Genomic DNA, 23,460 nt, shown 5'->3' with positions numbered 1-23,460 from the left:
CAGCCAGTCCTTTACAATCACACCTTTCTCTTCCCTCCCCCTTGCGCACATGCACATATACAGAGAAAAAGGCTTAAGTTAGCACATTTTACCCAACATTTACAGCAGGCTAAAGCACATTCAGCCGAGCCAAATGCTGTAGCTCATTAAGCCATGCTAATGCAGCTGTGTAGCTAAGCTCTTGTACCAGCATACAGTCAACTGAGGCAAACTAAAAGAGCTAAACCAAAACTGACCAAATCAGACCCATGGCGGGGTAACTTCACTGTTACTCCTCTTCTAATTCATGGCACATTTATTTGAACCCAAATTGGCATCCACAGCTGAGACATCAACAAACGCTACAGCTAGCTGCTGTTTTCATCTTTCTCCTATCTTCAGCCAATTTGTAAAGTTAAAGTATTTTGAGAAGAGACTAAAACTTCTTTGCCTCTGTTTTCGTAACCATCAGATTTTGGACTAAGCAACACTGCAAAGTTCAAGGGTCTCTCCCAGGAGCTGTTACATACCCGGTGTGGAAGCCCAGCTTATGCTGCCCCAGAACTCCTTGCTCATAGGAAATATGGTCCAAAAGTGGATGTCTGGTCCATGTAAGTAGATCTAAAAATGTACTTATCAAAACAAAAGAAGAAATCTAAACAGAAAAAATGAGTCTCAGGGACACACAGACCAAAGATGTGGCTATAGCAGAGCTATGAGACCTTCATCCGTACCTTAGCTAGGCCCTTTATACCAGCTTATGATAAAAAGGCGGAGTTACTTACTTCGTAGGTGGCACAAACCTAAATGGACTCAATTTTTCTTGTTCATTACATCTACAGGATATATCTCTTATAACAAAGAAGAATGCAGAAGGTGCCACAGAAGAACAGTTTTTCACGTAAATTAACTCAGACTTTTCAAATGCACCTGCAGTTTGCAGTTCTAGCAGCCAAGTTGTGGGGGTTTTACTTTTTTGACAGTTTTTATAGGTGGAGCTGGGAAAATGATAGTATATTAAATTAATGGTTTTATCCTTTGATCTTCATGGATCTGGGTAGGAGAGTGACTCTCCATGTCTATCAATTGTTCAAAGGCAGTTCGTGTTTATATATATGTGTATATATATATGTCCACATATCACCTTCTCCTTAGCTGTGACCATATGCCAGGTCTGAGTGTTGCACTGAGAACATGTTTTTTAAGCCCATTCATAGCAGGTATGATTTCGTGCACAGAAAATAAGCGTGAGTAATATAGACTAAGCCAAATCTTCACCTAGAGCATTAAGATCAAAAAAACCCAGTGGCTGGTCAAATGCACCTTTATCCAGACTCCTCTCACCTATTTATAATTATAACCATAAATCCTAGCAGTATCTTAAGGGGCAGGGTAAAAATTCAGCTATTGAAGCCAATGATAAAAGCCCATGTATTTCAAACAACTCACAAGGCTTGTAAGAGTAATTGGACTTTTTGGCTTAGAAGTGCCACCTCCCATCTCACCCCACAACCATACTGATCAAAAGAATCTTAATGTTCTGCTTCTGTTCAACACACAACACTGCATTTGATCCAAACCACCTCATTCAGGACACCCGCCAGAAGGAATGGGAGACATGGATATACAGAACTGCTCTGAGCAGGGATGTTCCACTCGCTCGCCCAGCTGTAAGAGTATGGAGTCTCCTTGAGGAGTTCTCAGCAGTCTTTACTAAACTGTGTTATTCAGAGAGGGCAAAATGTTTTTGTTTGCTCTACAGGGTTGCTGGTACCTACATATAGGCATCTGATTCAGATGCCTAAAACAGAAGCTTAGTATTCCTATATGCTCAAAAGAGAAAGAGGACTTATATCCACATAAATATATAATATGCATTATTCCTCTCAAGACCTGTTTCTGGCAGACATACTATATATTAGGGGTTTGACCTAACTATGATTCTTACACCTCACCTTTCCTAAATTTGCAGTGTGTGAATGGTCACAAAGTTAAGGATGAAGGGACAAATTCTACCAAATTACTTCAGTGTAAGTCTGGATTTCAGGAGTGCTACTGTGAAATTACGTAGATACAACACAGACAAATCAGGTCTAGAGGATGCCGTCTGCACTTAAATAGGGTAATACTTATCTCACATTTCAGAAGCCTGAATGAGGGCAAAGCAGTAATCTTAGAACCATTTACTGAGCTCACTCTGTTAATAAATACCACATAACAGGTCAAGGGCTACATAAAACTTCTATATGGCCCTTGGTGTTTAACACAGACATATTCTGCATCTTAGGCATAAAACATATTTGCAATTTAATTCTGAATTGTTCACAATATCATAGAGGCAAAGGGAATTCTGATGGACTAAAATATTAATTATAAAGATAATTTACATCTATTGTCACAAAATAAGTAAAGGATTACAGATTCTGGAATCAAAAGATTTTGGTATAGTGCAGAAATACTGACTTTATTCAGCAGGACTGACAAGGAGGCGTTACAACAGGAACCAGAAAGCCATACAGTCAAAAGCACATTCAGAAAACCAACCAGATTCCTTGCAATGCAGCTAAGGCTCCTATGAGGCAACAGTGAACAGCAGTGCCTGTTTTGCCTAATCATGACTTTTGTGCATGAGATTTTAAAGATTCTTTGGAGGACTGGGAAGTGATTAGCTCTCGTGCACCAGCTGAATTGAGGAAACGGCTGCTGGATTCAAACAAATCCAGATCATTCAGTGGGATAGAGAAGCAGTTTGTTATAGCTAATAAACTTTCAAGTTTAACATACCGTCAGATTCCATTCACAATTAACTACTAAGTGCATTATTGTTAACTAGCTACAATTTGTGCATAAGATTTTAAAACAGATTTTAGGACGGCAGGTCCACCGTTCCCCAAATTCCCATACCTTGGGGATTTCCCCATCCAGTAGGCTGATGAAAAGAGCTATTGCCAGTTTAAAGCACCAATCATGTATATCATCACCAGCAATTTAAAGTGCATGGTAGTGTTTGCAGTGTTGAAAAGAAAAATTTATTTAATGCTGTAATGACATTAAAGATTCATTTGCACTGCATGTTACTCCCACTCATCAGAGAATATTCAGGGGCCCTTCCCTTGCTTCAACTCCAGCTACATTTAATCCATGTGCTGTAATGTATTATAGAACGACAATCCTTGCTACTTCAGTCAACTCAATGTTGTTTCATTGCAGCATGTTTCCCTTGTATCTCTGGGTTTTTTTACTCAAAGGATTCATCAGGAAAGGTCTGGAAAGCATTACCAGATTTATCATAAGGTTTGTTAAAGTGAGAAGAGATCGATCTCACCAAAATTTAGCCATTTGACAAAGATAAAAAAGAAAGCCGTTTAACAACCAGGCATCTGGGTTATACTAGGCAGTTAATGCCCTGTTATTGTCAGTGCAGGGAGATAGCTCATCTCCTGAGACACTTAACTGTAGCCTAAAATAGCTGTATAACACAGCTGTGATGAATCTCTCCTGGAGAGGCCTGTCTCTTTCCATTGAAAACTACTGATACCTAGATTTTAGATGGTTAAAGTGAAACAAGATAATTCCTAGTCAAGAGTAATAAAAAGTATTTATCCATAGGTCAGTGGTTCAACTGTAATCCAATGCAACATTCAGGAAAAGGTGCCACCACCTTCTCATGGCTTTTCAACTGTTTGAAAACATGAAAAAAAGATCGCATTTGTGCACACCACAAATAGATCTGTCTCACAGGTAACATCAGCATCTGCACTAATGTACCAACCAGATAAGTTAAATTAGAATTGTCTGAATTCCTGAAATTACTGTCTCGTCTGAGTTCAGTAGAGGAATGGCAAAGGATGGTGAAGAGAAGCGCTGTTGTGGTGGCACAGCTCGGCTGGAGCAAGGAAGTACCATGGAGAGTGTTCAAGGAAACCTCCCGTTCGCAAACTTGGGACAGCCGAGCCAGTTTTCCCAACGCTGGTGCTTTTCCAAACTGAATGGCAAACCTTCACAGAGTTTGCTGATCACTGCTAGCAGACTGTTAATCTTTTGCAAGAGTTAAAGTTTTAAGTCTTTAGCCAACAGCAAGCTGTTACCAAATGAATGCCTTCTAGGCATAAGTCACACCTAATTTAGCAATCTGAGCAAAGCAAGAAGAACTGAATTACTATTTGGAGCAAGATCTATCGCATCAGTCCCAGCTCTGTGTTGTCACTCAGCCTCCAAACCGAAATGCTTTATTCTGATGGGCTGGGTACACCACACTGACACTCCAATGAGCTTATTTTAAAAATAAACAGCAGGTTTCCACTTTCAACACTGCAGGCTTTCCAGTCACTCACTGTACAGTCTATTTTATACACACTTCCCACAATATTCTTTTCCAGATAAAATGGCATTTACACAAAGAAAAAATGTGCAAGATGTGTATTCAGTAGAAATTGCTGCTTAGAGGTAATTTGTAACCTTGTTCTTGATACTGAAGGCCAATCTCTGAAACCTGACTCATAGCTTTCTGGGATTTTTTGACAAATATTTATTAGCATTATAGAGAGCTTCGATGTTTGTCTTTTTCTTTGACAAAGGTGTAAGCTTGTTTGCTATGCTAACTGGCACATTACCCTTCACGGTGGAACCTTTTAATATCAAGCAACTACATCAAAAGATGTTAATTGGAGAAATCAGCCCTATTCCTTCAGATATCTCCCCTGGGAAAGCACTCTAATTTTTATAAAAAATATAAAAGGTCTAACCTGTGTAATGAAGTGAATTTAGCGATAACAGAGTCTTCTGGAAAATAAGAGGTACCTTTTCCAGTTACTTTGTTTGCATTGAGAATGAACTTTTTTATGCCCTTAGGCAAGATCTCTTTATCTCAGGCTACTGGGAAAATAACACTGTTGTCTCTTCAAAAGACTATTATTCTTGGTTCTTATTCACAGGAGGAATAAAATGCACATTGCTTTTACATAAGTGGAGCAGCTGTGCAATAAATGAGAACGCTGTCATGTTTAGTATGTTCCATGCTGTGTGCCATAGCCAGGCATTCTTTCCTGGTTTTCCCAAAAATCAGTTATCAAAACCTTAGATAATTTTCCCTGAAGAGCTTATCTTTTGGCTACTGACAGAACCCACAACACTGAGATAATTAAAGAAATGGAAGGGTTATTTTTGTGATGAGCCTGTTCCTATTTTTCATGAGAAAGAACTGAAATACAACATTTTTCAATGAAGTTTACTGACAATCTTTAATGAGGAACAGTCTATGGGGTCTTTTAGGACACCTGGGAAAGACAGTTCTCAAAAACTCCAGCCTGATTTACAGTCCATGGCTCTAAAATCCAGAAGTCATGTTGGTGTATATACAGTCAGGGTTATCAGTACAAAATTTACTTCCTCAGAGCTCAGGATTCTGCTGCTTCGCAATGATTCCTATACACCTCTGGCTTCAGTCCCTATTTTCTCTCCACCTGGACTATCATCTTTGTTGATCACCACAGGCTTGGGCCCCTTCTCACAGCCGTTATCGTGCAGCTTCAATGCCCTATTCAGAAAGCAGAGCAGAATGAGACATGTTTTGCCCAGCTATCTACCAGCATGAGTTCAGATCTCCCCATCGTTTTGAGCAGCTTTGCTCTGACAGGCAAGAACGAGCCTAGGAACCAAGATTAGCTCCAGTGGCTGCCTGCAGCCAAGCACTGGGAAGCAGCAGACAGTTCCAGACTAAGCTAGCTGGATCTAGTCCGGAGTTACAGTATTAAGATAATGCGATGAGTCAATTTCTTTTTTTCCCCCAGTATGAGGATATCTACCATAGCTATCCAGTACGTTTGTACATTACTCTCTCATTTATCTTTCTTTGGAGACTGGTTGCCAGATAGCAGCTCCATTTGTCTACAAGCCCTCCATAGCTGCAATTATTATATTTCTCTTTTTTCTTATTTATGCTACTGTTATAGCTTCTACTAATAAATGCATTATCTCTGCTTTTCTACAAAGCCCACACAGTTAGTGGAAGACTGCGGATAACTCCATTGTTCCCTTGCCCATTGGGAATTTAGTGAGAAAGCAGTAGTAAACAAGCTTTGCATACTTTAGATCTAAGTTCTTCTGAAGAAGATTACAAGTGAAAGGAGCAGTATGTTCCCAGTTTAATGCTCACTTGTCATTTTGCTCTGCAAAATATCCCCAAGGAATATGGAAGAATTCAGTAGAGTTTTCCCAAGAAGGAAAAAAAAAATAGAGGGACTTTACACAGTGTTGGAGCTGAGCGATAGGCATATGGGAATGTTTGAGCTTTCCCTGTCCCAACTCTAGGAAGCCAAAGGACAATATGTCATAGGAGCACAGAAGTCCATCTCCCTCCCTGTATACAGAGACTCTGATCAATGAGATTAGCTTCTTTGTGTGAGGAATGCAGCTCCTGGGTCCTCAGCTGGCACAGAGGGCCCCTTCTCAGAGCCTTGATCAAATGCTGAGTGAGCACAATGCTGAGATTGCTATCGATGCCACAGGCTGCATGCACTGGGGTAAATCAAGCAAATCAGGAAGGGAGGTCCAGTGCTGGATCTCCAGCAGCATCCATAGGTGTGTAGCGTGTGTCCTGGGAAGGTTTGGCACATGCTGCTCACCCTGCTCAGGAGTCCTTGGGGGAACAGGATCACCACATGGGACCACAGCACTCTCGGAGGAGAGCCAGAACTGTTTTATCGAGCCGTCCAGAGGTAGCCCTAGAGACTGGATTTTAGCTGAGGTTCTTACGATGTGGAGAAGCAGGGCACATGCCACATTTCCGAAAAAGGAAAATTTTGCACTGCCCAAATAATCAGATATTACTAGTAAACAAGTCATTTCATCTGAATACTGCACAGGAGCTGTACACTTCATGCAGTCCTTACTTGAGCCTGACCCTGCTAAGAGGCCTGGAGTCAAAAAGCGATAAAAGACAAATGGTTGAACGAAGGCTTCACCAGGAAAACACAGAGGGCTGCTACCGATGAGAACAGGTAACAATTTTCACATCTCTTTTCCAGTTTGAGATTTCAGAATTTGGGATTGGGGGGAGGGGGTGTGTGAGTAGTGTTGGGAGTTTTAGGAATTTTTTTATTTGTTTGTTTTAGAAGATTGCCTGTTCCAAATGACAGAATTTTATTTCAGAAAACACCACATCAACTTTTGTAACCATGGATAAATTTATACAAGATGAAACAACCTCATAGGACTGATTATATCCGTTGTATCAGTAATTTTGTTCTCAGAATGTCTCACTGGTGCCACTAATTTCTTGACAGCGTGCTTCTAATCTTTTCCTGAAAAACTAGGTCTCGCGTGCCCACCTCCAGGAATGATACTTTTTCATTACACTGACATTCTTGTTATTCTAATAATTTTTATTCTCATCTGTCTTTGTAACTGACCTTAAGTAGTCTCCTTTTTCTTTTAACTAGCCACTTTGCCATTTAAGTTTATTATAAAAGTTTAAAATAGACATGTGCAATATGACACTTCACAGAGACATTGCCAACTTTCAAGATGTTATTAATCTTTCATATTGTGCGGCTGCAAAGTATACTTTGCATGTCTTTAAATACCTAATTTCAGTGATGGAACTTTTATATCTTCCTCACAGCCAAAAGTAGCTAGTCATGGGCCAAATATTTTGTGCCCAGATCGTTCTCTAAAAGTCAATAATTTACATTAATCAAAAAAAAGAGAGTAATTGGGCCTACGTAATCTGCACCATCCACAGGACACATGACAGGCTTTCCTACGACAATCCAGGCAATCCACTGCCAGTCACAGCCAGAGCTATTATAAATCTATGCATAATTTGTTTATTTTGCTGAGAATTGCCCACCGTTCCTACCTTTACCCTCCTTCCCTCCCCTCGATGTGCCCGTGCCCATTCATACTGAAGTCTGACAAGTTTGAAAAAATGTCTTAGGAGTCTCAGAATCCAAGGCTGTTGTATTTCTAAAATGACTTTACTAGACCTTACTACTCATAGAAGCCTGTGAGATAAATAATTATCATTACAACAAGCTTTATTTCCCAATCTGATTTATACAAAAATAAAAATCCTCCTGTGCTTTCCTTATTTCTTTTTTTGTCCTTTGAGATTTTCCTGCCTTTGGGGATCTTCCTGTCTTCTTACACACAGGCATGCACACTATCTCTCTGTTAATCCATTTGAGACTACAGTACTAAGAACCAAAATATACACACTCGATTAAAATGAGAAAATGCTGTTTTCCATCTTTTCATTTTTCAAGCTTAATCCTGGTGGGTGTCCTTTCAGAGTAATCGATTTTATCAACAATAGGATATTTTATAATGCAGTAACAGAGCCTCAGCCCAGCAATGAAGTTAGCATAGCCAGACAGAGGGGTTTTGTACAACTGTGTATTGTAATTTGCCTGTACAATTGACTTAGGCTACTCCAGCTACATTACAAGAAGTGTGTTGTCCACTTACTGTAAATTCTGACACTGTACCTGGAGACATAATTTGTTTTAAAAAATTTTTTCCTAATAGTTCAGTCTTTGCCCCAGTGAATTGAATCCTATTGTTTTAAACTACATGAGAGAAATGATGGAGTTCAGTCTTTCAGAAGTTATCAAGATTTTAATAAATAACAGACCCACTCCTGCCACGGCTTCTTATTGTTTATTGCTGAAGAAACTGCTCAGGTACCAGAAAGACTGCAAAAGAGCCCAGGTAAGATATCATGATCATGGCAGGCATAAAGTGCTCCCTGGATTCTTATGAGGAACATCGTGACAACCACACAGCACACGTGAAAAAGGTGGTTGTCCATGGAATGGAGACAAAATTCACCAAAAAAGTAATGAAATTGTAGATCTGAGTGCAGTGTCAGGAAACCTACCTTCTGGCATACTCAGAGGTGATTATTTTAAAAGATTTTCTTTTTTTCCCCGAGATAAATATACCCTTTTTTATGACTAATGCATTTAAAAATGGGCTGGTGGTTGTAATGGGATTGAGAATTATTTTGCTTTACATAAAAGATTACTTTTCCATTGAGAAATGGAGCATTAGCATCTCAGTGACCTCGCCATTCCTTCCCTTTCTGACTGGTCTGAATTGGCCTGATCCAAAGTCTGAGGAGGAGAGTGGGAAGCTGTGAAATTTGTAAAATCTTTTCCCAGCATCTTTTTTTTTTGTATTTTTACCACTTTATCTTATGCTTACACTCCATCTCTGACTCACTCAGGGACATGGAGTGAGATCAGAGAGGACAAAAATTTTAAAAATAAATTCAGAAAATTATGGTAATCACTGGTAAGGCCACAATTAGTTAAAAAGGCTGTAAGCTTTTCTTTTACAACCGTCTCCACTAAGGGGTTCACAGCTCAGTCATAAAAATTCTGCTTCAGGCAGAAACTAGGCAGACAGGAAGCCAAATTCCAGCTTCTAACACACAAGTGCAACGGGAAAAGTTTCAGCTACAAAACAACACACCAGCCATTAGCCTCCCATTCAATGCCTTCGCCCTGGAGAAGTTGTATTTTGAGAAGGTCCAGTTAAATCCTCCAGAAATTATTCAGATGAGCTTGAGCAGATCCAGATCTCCATCCCTGCTCACAGCCTCAAGGTCACAACAGCCTGTGCAGTGTTTGCAGGCAGAGCCATAACTCAAAAATATGAGTTGGGGAGTGTGTGTGTGTGTGTGTGTGTGTGTGCACGCGCGTGCGCTTAGGGGGAGAAGGCTTTCCTTCACATATGTGATTTTTTTCATTTTATAATTTTAAATTGGATCTGTTAAATCGTAAGTCACTCAAAAAGAGCCATATTGTGAAGGCTATTGACCAGCTTTCTTGAATCTCTGCATATCAAGATGATTTACAGCCCCTAGAGATTGAGCCTTCCAGGCAAGTGGTAGTGTTTCATGTCCTCTGTGACCTCTTTCAGCATCCTACCCCGGTGGAAGAGGGAAGCAACCGTGTGCATAAAGTAAGTAAGAAACCGATTAAGGGGCTGCATTGCCTCCTGCCACTCCTGGTATCCAAAATGGCCTCTTAAGGCAGAGAGTCAAGATGAATTCAAGCACAGGTCCAAAAACTGGCTCCAATTGTAAGGCAATAACACTACAAATTATTGTTTTGAAGTCCTAGTATATATGTATTTCCCAGACAGGCTGGAGGTTTTAGTAGACCAAGGAAGAAAAGAAAGGTAGTTTAACAAAGGAATGACTGCCATTTTCTTTCTCTGTGTTGACATTTTTCCAGTCGAAGGTTTAAACCTGGCCCTGTACTGTCCCAAAATAACCTAGCTGGCTACCAGCTCAAAAGAGCAGTGACTTTCACGGAATCACAGCCTGGCTGAGGTTGGCAGGGATCTCTGGAGGTCATCTGGTCTAACCCCTTTGCTCAAGCAGGGCCACCTCGAGCTGGTTGCCAGGACCATGCCCAGACAGCTTCTGAGTATCTCCAGGGACGGACACTCCACAGCCTCACTGGGCAACCTGTGACAGGGCTCGGTCACCCTCCCAGTAAAAAAGTGTTTCCTGATGTTCAGAGGGAACTTCCCGTGTTTCACTTTGTGCCCACTGCCTCTGGTCCTGGCACCGGGCACCACTGAAAAGAGCCGGCTCCATCCTCTTCGCACTCTCTCTCGAGATACTCATATATATTGACGAGATTCCCCCTGAGCCTTCTCTTTGCCAGGCTGAGCAGCGGCAGCAACCTCAGCCTTTCCTCGCAGGGCAGGCGCTGCAGTCTCTTCACCGTCTCCACGGCCCTTCACTGGACTCTCTCCAGTAGCTCCATGTCTTTCTTGTACTGAGGAGCCCAGAGCTGGACACAGAACACCAGCTGCGGCCTTACCAGTGCCGAGCAGAGGGGCAGCATCAGCTCCCTCGACCTGCTGGCAACGCTCCTCCTAGCGCAGCCCAGGTACCACCTGCCTTCCTGCAGCACGACACACTGCTGGCTCATGGTCACCGTGGTGCCCAACGCGAAGGACCCCCAGGTCCTTTTCTGCCGAGCTGCTTTCCAGCTGGGCGGCCCCAGCGTACGCTGGTGCCTGGGGTCGTTCCTCCTCAGGAACAGGACTTGACATTTTCCTTTGCTGAACTAAACCTAGCAGGGATGTCTAGCATGTGAATTGGGTACGCACTCTGGGGTCTGTTCAGCCATGTCATACCACTGCTTCCTATTTCTACACCTTTCCTATGCCCCTTTCCACATAGCTCCCAGGTGTTCAGGTCTTTCTTCCGCACCACAAAACAATGCTGATCTGCAAATCTTCACCTGTTCAAGGTGGGGACTTCTTAAATTTGCATTTAGACAGACAGAATCTTTATTTGACTGCTTTGCAGGGAAATTAATTGCTTTTAGGAGGACATCTTTGCTGAGAACCTGAAATACAGGCACAAGTTGGATGCCTAAATTTGGCAGAGAGGATGCTATCATAAATAATACCTTCTAATATCTGTTACTAAAACATAGAAATTAGGAAATTAGAACAGGTAGATTCATACATCTGTCCATGACAATAAAAGTTTATTTCCTCTTGTTTGTTAGCACAAGGCTTGTAAATGCTACCTTTAAATTCATAAACACAAAGCTGCTGCAAGTACCATTTAAAGATTATTCTGTTACCAAAGAATGTTTGTAAAACTCAGAGGGTTTTTTTCTGGATAGTCACTCTACATCATTTGTTTCTTAATTTCGTCCCTCTAGTCCCGCTTATATTCTTCTGTATTATGAATATGAATCTTTCTTCCTTGCTAGCAGTTAGGCTCTGCAGCTCTTTGTAGTTAATCACCTCTCAAATGTTTCTTATTCAAGCCTTATACACAATTAACCTGTGCAATCACTCTTCCCCAGGAGCTCTTTTAAATCACGATCGTCAGTGCTACCATCTTATGCCAGTTTCTCCAGTGTTCAATAATACTCATATTGCCTGGAAAGGCCGGGGTTTGGACAAAAGGAGGGGAGAGAGAGAGGAAGACTAGCTAAGAAATCAAGTTGGCCATTCTTACTCTTCTTATTTTTCCAGTGTCCTCTGGCCTGTTCTTCAGCAAAAGCTACTTTATGCACATGCTTACACAATGGCAAAACTTAGCCCTAAGCGTATGCAAAGTATATAGGGAAAAGAAAAGAATGCCTCTCTTGGATCCCGAGGTGGAGCCCCACATGGGTGGCATGACGTTTTTGGGCAGAGGCAGAGCCTAGAGCAGCCCCCAGCTCCCCTGGTGCCTAGCCCACACTGCTGGCACGACTCTCCGAGGCGGCAGCTGGCAAAGCATTATCTTGGGTGGAGGGTTCTCTGCTTTGGTCTAAAAGAGGCCAAATTCTACCACCTCTTTGGCAGGTTGCAATGCACTTCTCCAACCACCCAGCCACAGACAGCTGAAAAAGAAGTGTGAAGACTGTTAACGGAGCGCAAGAGGAAAATGTCCCCCTTTTTCTTCATCTTGTTGAGATCCTGATAATGTTACTGGAGCTTAATTACAACAGCATGGGCGTTTGATATTTGTATTACAAATTATGCCAAGGATATTTCAAAATGCATAGATAGATGTTCCTCCTATTCTGTATAATGCCAACTGTTCGCTATTTATTACTAGCAGTGTGTGATCCCTCTTTAAATCACATAATTTCCTTTCAGCTCTCCAGATCTTGCAAATGTGTGCAACCTGTGTATGTGAATAGTTTTACTGAGCTCAACAAGAAAACTTGTGTGCATAAAACTGAAGCACAAACATTAGCATTTGCAGCTAAATGAGTGTAAACTTAAACCTAAATGACCAAAACAAGTAAGTAACAACTAACAGTCACAGGTAAAATAAAGTACCCTGAAAACAAATTGCCATTCATTTACATTATTTCTGTCTAGGACCATAAAGGCCATTGCATAATCTCGTCTGTCTATGAAAAGAGATATATACAGACAGCTAATATTTATAAAGGAGTATATTTATGGTAAAAAAATACTCCAATTTTTTTGAGCAAATTGAAAAGCTCTCCTCCTCTTAGTGAATTGTAGAGAAAGCTGGCATCTGGCTTTTCTGAAAATTCTGTCCATAAAGTACCAAACATATCAAATATCAACACAGACGAAAAAGTATTTGCATTCATGACAATACTCATGAATAACACGCAATAAAAAATTCCACCAACACAATCAGCCCAAAACATGGTTTGGAATTCAAACACACATTCACAAAACACTGCATTCAACTCATTCCAGGCAGCAGACTACACTACAATTTTTGACACAATACTAAAGAAATATACAATTTCCTGGGGACAATTTTGCAGCAGAACTTGTAATCTACAACTGCAAAAAAGCCTGTGGAAATTACTTTTCATGTACAAAACCCATGTGTTTGAAAAACCAGTGCAAGTCATTGTATTTGCAACTCCTCCTTGTATACAGAACATTTGTAAATGCAAATAATAGTTTTGGTGGATGCAAACAGATGTGATTCTCATTTTTCTGGGTGCAATTAGAGAAGTCTGCTGAAAGCTTGACCCTGAAAAAAGCATAAGATCCTTTCCATGTTCAAATTTGAGCCATAAGTCATTGTATAAACTTAAAACACAGCCTGTCCTTTTATGCATCATAGTTTCTCCAAGCAATGTATTTACATTTTATGTGTTCTGTTGCAGAAGAAGGAGCCTTTAATGATTACAATTTGCCATCCAGAACTTTATAGCTAGTCCTTGCAGAAAATAGCATTTCTGCCAAAAAGCTTCCTGCCCAGGTGCTTAACCAATTAGCTCTTAAGAGGTCTGGCAGTAAAACCAGTCATGGCAAGTTTTCTGATATACTGTATATAAGGTGACAGCTTGCAAAATGTAAGATGAAAATTTGTTTTCTTAACTAGCAGCGTGTAAAATCCTGGGAGACTATTTGATTGCATAGCCCAAAATGCTTATGACATCTCAAATTCCCAATTGATCTAGTGTGGTTTTAGCAATGTGTTGTCAACTTAAACATATTGTGTTTCTTTTTATAAATACTTTAAAAATAATGTCCTTAATTGTGATTGGGTGCTGCAGATATGTAGGAAGGATAGAGTAACCCCACAAGTTTGAGGTTTGGGGCCCTTCAAATTTTTCCAAACATTCTCGCTAACTCAGAAAATACATGCAAGCATTCAAAAGTGCCTTTTCTCCACAAATTACACAGATTTTTTATAATGGCATGTTAGATTAAAAACATATTTTTCACAGGGGGAGTACTTTGCAATGCAAAGAAGAGAAGAGGACTATGAAAGGTAAATATATCATGGTAAAACAAATGACTTCTCCAATTCTGGAAGTGAGAAGTTTGGTTTAGGTGGGGATGGCAGTGAAAAGATCAAAACTCATACAAATAATCCTTGAAGTGGTAGCTGCATAACGACAAAGCAGATCTGTCAAAGATGATACAGAGAACATTCAAAAAGGCTTGGCACTGGCCATATCCACGTGGGTAGTCAACACATTTCAGAAATTTCATTTTCAGGAGTGCCAGACCTGAGAGGTGACAGTCTTCGGCAGAAGCAGCACATGGCACAGATAGCTCATCATGAGACTTGGTACTGTAGAAGGCGGCTTGCTTCACTGTGCAGCCCTTGCATTTTCAAGGTTTTGATACGTGCAACTCAGCATGCCTGAGTGAGGACTCTGAAAACGTGGATCATGGGACGGATAAGTGTCCTACATATGAGAACACATCCCCACGTGCATGTAGGATGCATCACGAGTAAGGGTTACAGCACTGCAGCAGGAGTAAGTCCTGGAGCCCGTGTTCTTATGAGGATGCACAGTGCTGTTAGCACAGCTCCATGGAGGCCTTCCTGCCGCACTCCCACTGCAAAACCTTCCCAGGATTGCTCTAGCCCTGTGCTGACTGCCTGCCCTCACAGCAGACAGCAACAGAACCACAGTAATTTTCTTCCCAGATCTGGGAGTGGCTCACAGGATCCTGTAATGTTTTCTACTTTGCAGCATGAGCTGTGGTACCCTGGTCTCCCTTAGACATCTGGTAGCAAACTCTGTAAGCCTCGAAGGAAGTGCTACAGGCTCTCCAAAGATGGCATGCTAGTCTCCAGTGGATTTTCATGAAAACTGGCTCCCTATGGGCTGTGTGGTAAAAAGCAGGGTCTGCCAGCCCATGTGCAGCTGGGTTTCAGGAAGAACCTCTGCAATGGGGTCTGCTCAAATGAAAAGCTGATGTGTGTAACTAAGGTTTGTGTGAAAACAAGATTTCACATTGCACATTGTACTGTGATTTCCTTTAAAGTTCAAGGTGCTTTTTTGTTCCAAACTAATTGAATGGTGACTGATCATTTTGCAGAGGGAAAATGAAATAGAAAACCACAATATTAATCCTGATAACATTTTAATAAGGACTCAGAATACAGACATTCAGATTTCCCAGAAGACTGAAATGGACACTCTGGAAAACCTCAGGAATTACGGCAATAGGGCATTTCCTTCTGTACTAACCCTGGCAGCGCCAGATGCTATTTAAGAAGATGAGATCGCATTGGAAAAACCCAGAAAACTTACCAGAAGGTACTGTTCTGAAATATAGTCTTGGCATCTTAGTCTGAAAAGTTACTAGAGTACCTGTCTGGGGAAAAAAACAATGGCTGAAAATGCTACAGAAATATCCTCCCACTTGTTTTGAAATTACAAGTATTTTCAACCATTGTTTCCCAGCCCCAAGTTTGGTGATTGATTTAATTTTGATCAGGTGAAAAAATTAGCAGGTGAACACCTGGTCTAGTTTATACTCATCAGGTACTGATTACAACTGTTCTCTGTCAGTGTGCAGATTAGTTCCTCTATGAGTCATCTTGGGATAGTACTAATACTGCTAAGGCACTTCCAGGAATAAATGTTTATGAGTAAAAAAAGGAGATTATTTAAATTCCCAGGATGAATATGAGCATGGTGCAATCATCACAACTTCAATCTGCTCAAGAAGAGGTTGCACTCACATCCATCGTATCATTTTCCATAGTCTCAAAAATACAGAAATGGCACAGTACTTGATAATCAAACTCCAGATCTGAATTTAGACTTACTTCTGTTCCAGTTATTGCACACCCACAGCTCTTCACATAGGTGGCATGGTTAAATTAGTGTAATAAATAGCCCCAGAAGCATAAACGAACGATAGTCACTAAAATTAAGCTAGGCAACTTTATGCTGAGATGCTCATTTAAGACTGTTCACCCAACCAAAAAATTGCTGATTGCCTACCTGCAGATGACCATTTGCTTTAAATCCTTGGTGCAAAATTTTCTTTTGTCAAGAACTACTTTTATTTATGGCTGTACAAGTACCGCCTTTCTTATGGGTTTCTTATGGGATGAAGCTGTTTTGATATTAACATGTTATTTTACTTGAAAATACCATTTCAGCTGATCTGATCTATTCTATATTCTATATAGTTTCCAAGTTTGCAGGCAGAAAGTTGGTCCACCTTGGACCTCCTAAGTCACCAAGCAAAAGTACACCATGTGAGCCCATATATCAGCCACTTTTGGATTTTCAGGAGAATCTGAATGATTTTGAAGACTTAACTGAAGCCAGAAAACCATGCCTTCATGAGAAACTGCCATCCACACCGGCAAATAACCAACGTCCCACTCCAAGCAACGACATGTACAAGCAAAGCACCTCCCCAGTTCCTAATGGAAAACAGAATTATTAACAGAAGTCCTTTGCCTCATTAGGACATGAGGTTTAAAGACCTGAAGACAGTAGATGATAATATTTACACCCCAACATGGTGGCACCTTTATAAAGAGGGCACTGAGCTCCTCAAGATTGACTCTCCCTAGTGGTCACCTTTCCCCAGGCTGCGACAAGCTGCCCTTAGGGAAGCCCTAGCTAGAAAGATTTTCTGGCTTGGGCCATCACAGCAACATACAAATATCTGCCCTTTGGTTTTAGTTGATGGTTCAAAACTACCATCCTTCTCCATGTCCCAACCACAAATGTTTACCATAGGAAGTATGAGGCAGTCTAAAGAAAACCCAATTCATTTTTTCAAGAAGAAAACTAAGAAAAACTTTATCCAACTCAGACACACAACTAAAACTACAGATCTAAATCTTCCAGGTTTATCTCCACTGTACCAAACTAGGTCGGGGGGAAAAACGGAGATTCTAAGGTTAAATTTTGCATAAATAAAATATCCGCAGAGCATCAGAAGAAAATAGGACAAAGGGGCAGGAAAGAAACAAAGCTGGACAGAAACAGAAAGCAAGAAAAGGAAGGCAGGAGAGATGAATCCAGTCTTAAAATAAGACACCTCCAGACACAAAGAAGGATGATCTGATTGAAGCTGTGTATCCTCTAATATCCGTCAAACATTGAGCTACAAATTTTGCAGAGCATACCAAAGACAAAAAACCAGATGCCATTGTAACAGAACAACATCAAGCATATTTAGGCAAAAAAGTGGACACTGCAGGCAGAAACTATGATTTTAAATATTTTGTATCAATACATGTATTGTCCCAAACTTGTGTCACTTGTACTTATGCATTTCATTCTGGAAATAAACCTGGCTAGGCAATTTTCATTAAGCTTTGAACATAATGCAGAAAGCAAATAAACAGTAACAAGGATAGAATAATCAGTTTCAGGGAGATTGTCATAATAATAACAAAACAGTTGTGGCACTGATCTTTTATTTGCTTACTTATTTATTAGTTTTAAATGTGCGTATTCTGGTTAATGCAGATCATGCAACCTAACTCCTCTGAAAGGAAGAAACCAATACATTTTCTTTGTGAATTTAACAGCTTGATTAGGACTGTCTGTAACTGTGTGCCTTTGCAATGTTTGTCCCTTACTATTGGAAATATGCATTTGCTTTCAGTTTCAATGGTTTACGCTTCTTAGTTGATTTTCATAGTACTAAGCTTTGAGCCTGATTCTGTCCTCAAACCACTTTTGTATCAGTTTAAATCCCTTAAAATCAACAGATTTGAACTTGATACTAACTCCAGCAGACATGAGGATACAACGGGAATCTTCATATTTGCTGCTCTGTAAGCTCACATGTAGAAGTAAAAGATGCGCAAAGGGCTTCTGTGTAATGCTAGATAGATATCAAAGAACAGCAGCAAAAAAAAGCAGCAGCAGAAGGCATAACCCTATGAGCTAAACCCAAGGCTTTTATCTGACAAGCATCATGGTAAGCATTTGGTCACGCTGAGCAGGACCAAACCTGCAGTCCTGTTTTACTCTGTCTTGCCCTCCCCAACTGTGCTGGGACCACATCCATGGGGTGAGCTAGCTCTTCGTGGTCCATGCAGCTTCTGCACAAGTGTGCCGTGCTGCCGAGGTGTGGGCAGCTCACACAGGCCCACGGGGGTGCCAGCAACTCTGCTGTCTCCTTGGCTGGGCTGAAACAGCTATTGCAGAGCCCTGCTCTCAGACAGCCCTGAAACAACCTCTGAATAACAGCTGTTTTTAACTCAGTACACCTTTGCTGACTGGGCTTACAGGGCAAGTCCACAGCTGCTGCTGAAGAGCTGGAGAGGAAGGATGGGGCGCGTAGGCAGGAATTTACTATGCCAGCTTCGCCACTGAAGAAAACTGTGTAACTTTGTCCTGTGAGTGTGTGGCTGCAAGTCAGACATGCCACCTGGGACTGCAGCTGAGCTAGGTGGAAAAGCTACTGCCTGTGTCCATTGCTTTTCTCCAAAGCTTAAAGTATCCTCAAAGCATAACAGCCCATGTAGTCACTCCAAAATCTAGCTGGTCAGAATGATCCAGGCTGGAAAGAAACTATTAAAAATGCTTGATCTCAGCATGATTTGGTAGAACATTGCCAGGAAGCCAATACACATGTGGCATCTACACACCTCCAACCAGAGGGAAAGGAAGGACCACCGGTGTCTGGACAGGGGCAGGTGGCAAGGAAGCTCAAACCCAGCAGCTCCCCTTATGCACACCCAAGCTAATGAGCAGCACAGGGGCCATTTGCTGTGTTTATAACTCCGGCACCATACAATTCCGAGCCTAGAAGTAACTGAGTGATTTCCAGATAATGTTTTTCTCGGAAAATCTGATTTCCTTAGAATTTAGAAAATGTTATGTCTTGAAAATATTTTTAGATTTGAATTGCCCTTACAAAACACTTTTTGTCTGAATATGTGGTTTGAAACAAATGGTTTCAGCTGTAAGTTAACACTTCAATTTACTGTTTCCGTTCACAGTACTGAAATGCTTCATACCGACCATAAATCATAGAATCACAGAATCATTTAGGTTGGACAAGATCTTTAAGACCATCAAGTCCAACCGTTAACCCAGGACTGCCAAGTCCACCGCTAAACCATGGCCCTAAGTGCTACATCTACACATCTGTTAAATAACTCCAGGGATGGTGACTCCACCATGTCCCTGGGCAGCCTGTTCCAGTGCTTGACAAACCTTTTGGGGAACAAATTTTTCCTAATATCCAATCTAAGCCTCCCCTGGTGCAATCTGAGGCTGTTTCCTCTTGTCCTATCACTTGTTATCGGGGAGAAGAGACCGACCCCACCTGCCTACAACCTCCCTTCAGGTAGTTGTAGAGAGCGATAAGGTCTCCCCTCAGCCTCCTTCCCTCCAGGCTAAACACCCCCAGTTCCCTCAGCTGCTGCTCATCAGACTTGTGCTCCAGACCCTTCCCCAGCTCCGCTGCCCTGCTCTGGACACGCTCCAGCACCTCAGTGTCTGTCTGGTAGTGAGGGGCCCAAACCTGCACCCAGGGTTCGAGGGGCGGCCTCACCAGTGCCCAGTACAGGGGGACAGTCACTGCCCTGATCCTGCCGGCCACACTGTGTCTGACACAAGCCAGGATGCTGTCGGCCCCCTCGGCCACCCGGGCACACTGCTGGCTCATGTTCAGCCGGCTGTTGACCAGCACCCCCAGGTCCTTTCCCCCAGGCAGTTCCCAGCCACCCTTCCCCAGGCCTGTGGCGCTGCCTGGGGCTGGTGTGACCCAAGGGCAGCACCTGGCACTTCGCTTCATTGAATTTCATACAGCTGGCCTCGGCCTGTCTGTCCAGCCTGTCCAGAGCCCCCTGCAGAGCCCCCCTGCCCGCAAGCAGATCAACACTCCCCCCCAACCAGGTGTCGTCTGCAAACTTACTGAGGGTGCACTCGATCCCCTCATCCAGATCATCGATAAAGACATGAAACAGGACTGGCCCCAGTGCTGAGCCCTGGGGAACACCACTTGTGACCAGTCACCAACCGGAGTTAACTCCATTCACCACCACTCTTTGGCCTCGGCCATCAGCCAGTTTTTTACCGGGTGTAGAGTGCACCATCCAAGCCATGAGCAGCCAGTTTCCCCAGGAGAATGCTGTGGGAAACGGTGTCAAAGGCTTTGCTAAGGCCCAGGTAGAGAAAACATCCACAGCCTTTCCCTCCTCCGCTAGGCAGGTCACCTTGTCATAGGAGATCAGGTCAGTCAGGCAGGACCTGCCTTTCATAACCCCTGCTGGCGGGGCCCGATCCCCAGTTGTCCTGCACATGCTGTGTGATGGCCTCAGGGTGACCTGCTCCACAACCTTCCCCGGCGCTGAGGTCAGGCTGACAGGCCTGTCGTTCCCTGGATCCTCCTTCCAGCCCTTCTTGTAGATGGGTGTCACATTTGCTGACTTCCAGTGAACTGGGACACCCCACCCACCCCTGGTTTGCCAAGTCTGCTGATAGATGATCGAAGGTGGCTCGGTGAGCACTTCTGCCAGCTCCCTCAGTGCCCCTGGGTGGATCCCACCTGGCCCCATAGACTTGTGTGTGTCCGAGTGGAGCAGCAGGTCACTGACCATGTCCCCTTGGATTACGGGGGCTTCGTTCTGCTCCCCATCCCTGTCTTCCAGCACAGGGGGCAGGGCGGTACCCAGAGAACAACTGGTCTTACCATTAAAGACTGAGGCAAGGAGGCACTAAGTACCTCAGCCTTTCCTCATCCTTTGGCGCTGTTTCCCCTGCATTCAAGAAAGGATGGATTCTCCTTAGCCCAGCTTTTGTTGCTAATATATTTATAGAATTGTTTTTTATTGTCTTTCATGACACTACCCAGATTAAGTTCTAGCTGGGCTTTGGCCCTTATAGTTTTCTATATGGCCTGCATAACTTCGCAACATCCTCATAGTCCTAAGTTGCCTGCCCCTTCTTCCAAAGGTCATAAACTAATTTTCCTGAGTTCCAGCCAGATCTCTCTGTTCAGCCAGGCTGGTCTTCTTCCCCACCAGCTCATCTTTCAGCACATGGGGACAGCCTCCTCCTGCACCTTTGAGATTTCCTTCTGAAGAATGCCCAGCCTTCCTGGACCCCTTTGTCCTTCAGGGCTGCCTCCAAGGGGCTCTGTCAACCACGCTCTGAAACAGGTCAAAGTCTGCCCTCTGGAAACTGCCCTCTGGCAGTTCTGCTGACACCTCTCCTTACTTTTCTGAGAATTGAAAACTATCATTTCATGACTGTGATGCCCAAGATGGCCTCCAACCACCACATCACCCACAAGTCCTCTGCTCATAAACAACAGGTTCACCATGGTAGCTTCCCTAGCTGGCTCACTCACCAGCTGCTTTGGGAATTTATCTTTCACACACTCCATGAACCTTTTACACTGCCTAAAAGCTTTTTCCTCCACATCAATTTTTTTCTGAGAAAAATTCCTTTCCTTGACATTTTTTAGTATTTTATCTTTACATTCTAATTCTAGATGACAATAACATCAAAATGCTAACTTTTTTCACCAAGTCAAAACTCCATTTTTCCAAACACCTCTACCACTGTCTTCCAGATCCTCCATGAGCACTTGAAGAGAGGAAAGGAGAGCAAGAGGAGTTTATGCTTCTCCTCCACCAGCTCAGTTCAGGAGTAGGAGCCTACGTAGGAGCCAAGCAGATGACAGCCATAGAAGAATACCTGTTCCCCACTAAAAAGAAGCCCAGAAAGTGTTAAGTGACTGTGCAACATGACCCAAGTGCAGAAGAGGCAGCTGTTCCTGGAGATGCTCCATATCATGATGTCTTCATCCTCACGTGGCCTCAGCTGCCTCTAGCCCAGCCTCTACTCTGGCTGTGGCAAAGAACATTCCAAGAAATGAGACACTTATTGGTGGCCAGAGAAAACATCAAGTCTTTGCAGGGTCCCTGCCACCTGCCTATTCTTTCCATCTTCAAGGTAATGTGGTTTTATGGTGGGTTGACCCTGGCTGGATGCCAGGTGTCCACTAAAGCTGCTCTATCACTTCCCTTGTTAAATTGGACAGGGGAGAGAAAATACAATGAAAGGCTCATGGATTGAGAAAAAGACAGGGAGATCACTCAGCAGTTACTGTCATGGGCAAAACAGACTTGACTTGGAGAAATTAGTTTAATTTATTACCATTCAGATCAGAGCAGGATAATGAAAAATAAAACCAAATCTTAAAAACACCTTCCCCCCACCCCTCCTTTCTTCCCAGGTTCAACTTCACTCCTGATTTTCTCTACCTCCCCCTCAGCAGCGCAGAGGGATGGGGAAAGGAGGTTGCAGTCAGTTCATCACTCGCTGTCTCTGTGCTCCTACCTCCTCAGGGGGCAGACTCCTCACACTCTTCCCCTGCTCCAGTGTGGGGTCCCATCCATGGGAGACAGTCCTCCACAAACTCCTCCAATGTGAGTTCTTCCCACAGGCTGCAGTTCTTCACAAACTGCTCCAGTGTGGGTCCCTTCCATGGGGTGCCATCCTTCAGGAACAGACTGCTCCAGCCTGGGTCTCCCATGGAGTCACAAGCCCTGCCAGCAAACCTGCTCCAGCCTGGGCTCCTCTCCCCATGGGTCCACACATCCTGCCAGGATCCTGCTCCAGCGTGGGCTTCCCACGGGGTCACAGCCTCCATCAGGCATCCCCCTGCTCTGGCGTGGGGTCCTCCACGGGCTGCAGGTGGAAATCTGCTCCACCATGGATCTCCACGGGCTGCAGGGCACAGCCTGCCTCACCGTGGGCTGCACCACGGGCTGCAGGGGAATCTCTGCTCCAGCGCCTGGAGCAGCTGCTCCCCCTCCTTCTGCACTGGCCTGGGGGTCTGCAGGGTTGTTGCTCTCACATAGTCTCACTCCTGTCTTCTCAATGCCATTGCACAGCAACTTTTCCGCCTTCTTAAATATGTTACCGCAGAGGTGCTACCACTGTCACTGACAGGCTCGGCCTTGGCCAGCGGTGGGTCCATCCTGGAGCCGGCTGCCATTGGCTCCATTGGACATAGGGGAAGCTTCTAGTAGCTTCTCACAGAAGCTACCCCTGTAGCCCCCACCACTACCAAAACTTTACTGCAAAAACCCAAGAAAGGTTTCTTATTTTTAGAAGTGGTTTAGTAAAAAGCAAGGAAATATCCCTTCTTCTGCCCTGTCTGGCCCTTTAAAGGTCACTGTGCTGAAATAAATGTTTCTTCAACGTGCCACAGCTGAGTATTGCTTTATAGACGTCATGTAGAGAGAATAAAGATTTTCTACCTTTGGTT

At 43.1% G+C, this 23,460-nt stretch overlaps 1 long non-coding RNA gene across 2 annotated transcripts in view; it reads right to left on the bottom strand.

Moving 5' to 3' along the window:
* The window catches only part of LOC130151005 (uncharacterized), a 141,176-nt gene that overhangs the window by 59,324 nt on the left and 58,392 nt on the right, over window positions 1–23,460 (bottom strand). The window lies entirely within an intron of this gene.

This window comes from Falco biarmicus, chromosome 6 (assembly GCF_023638135.1).
Source record: "Falco biarmicus isolate bFalBia1 chromosome 6, bFalBia1.pri, whole genome shotgun sequence".
Lineage (NCBI taxonomy): Eukaryota > Metazoa > Chordata > Aves > Falconiformes > Falconidae > Falco > Falco biarmicus.
The sequence above is the reverse complement of the archived record's forward strand: the minus strand, read 5'-3'. Positions and strand labels throughout refer to the sequence as shown.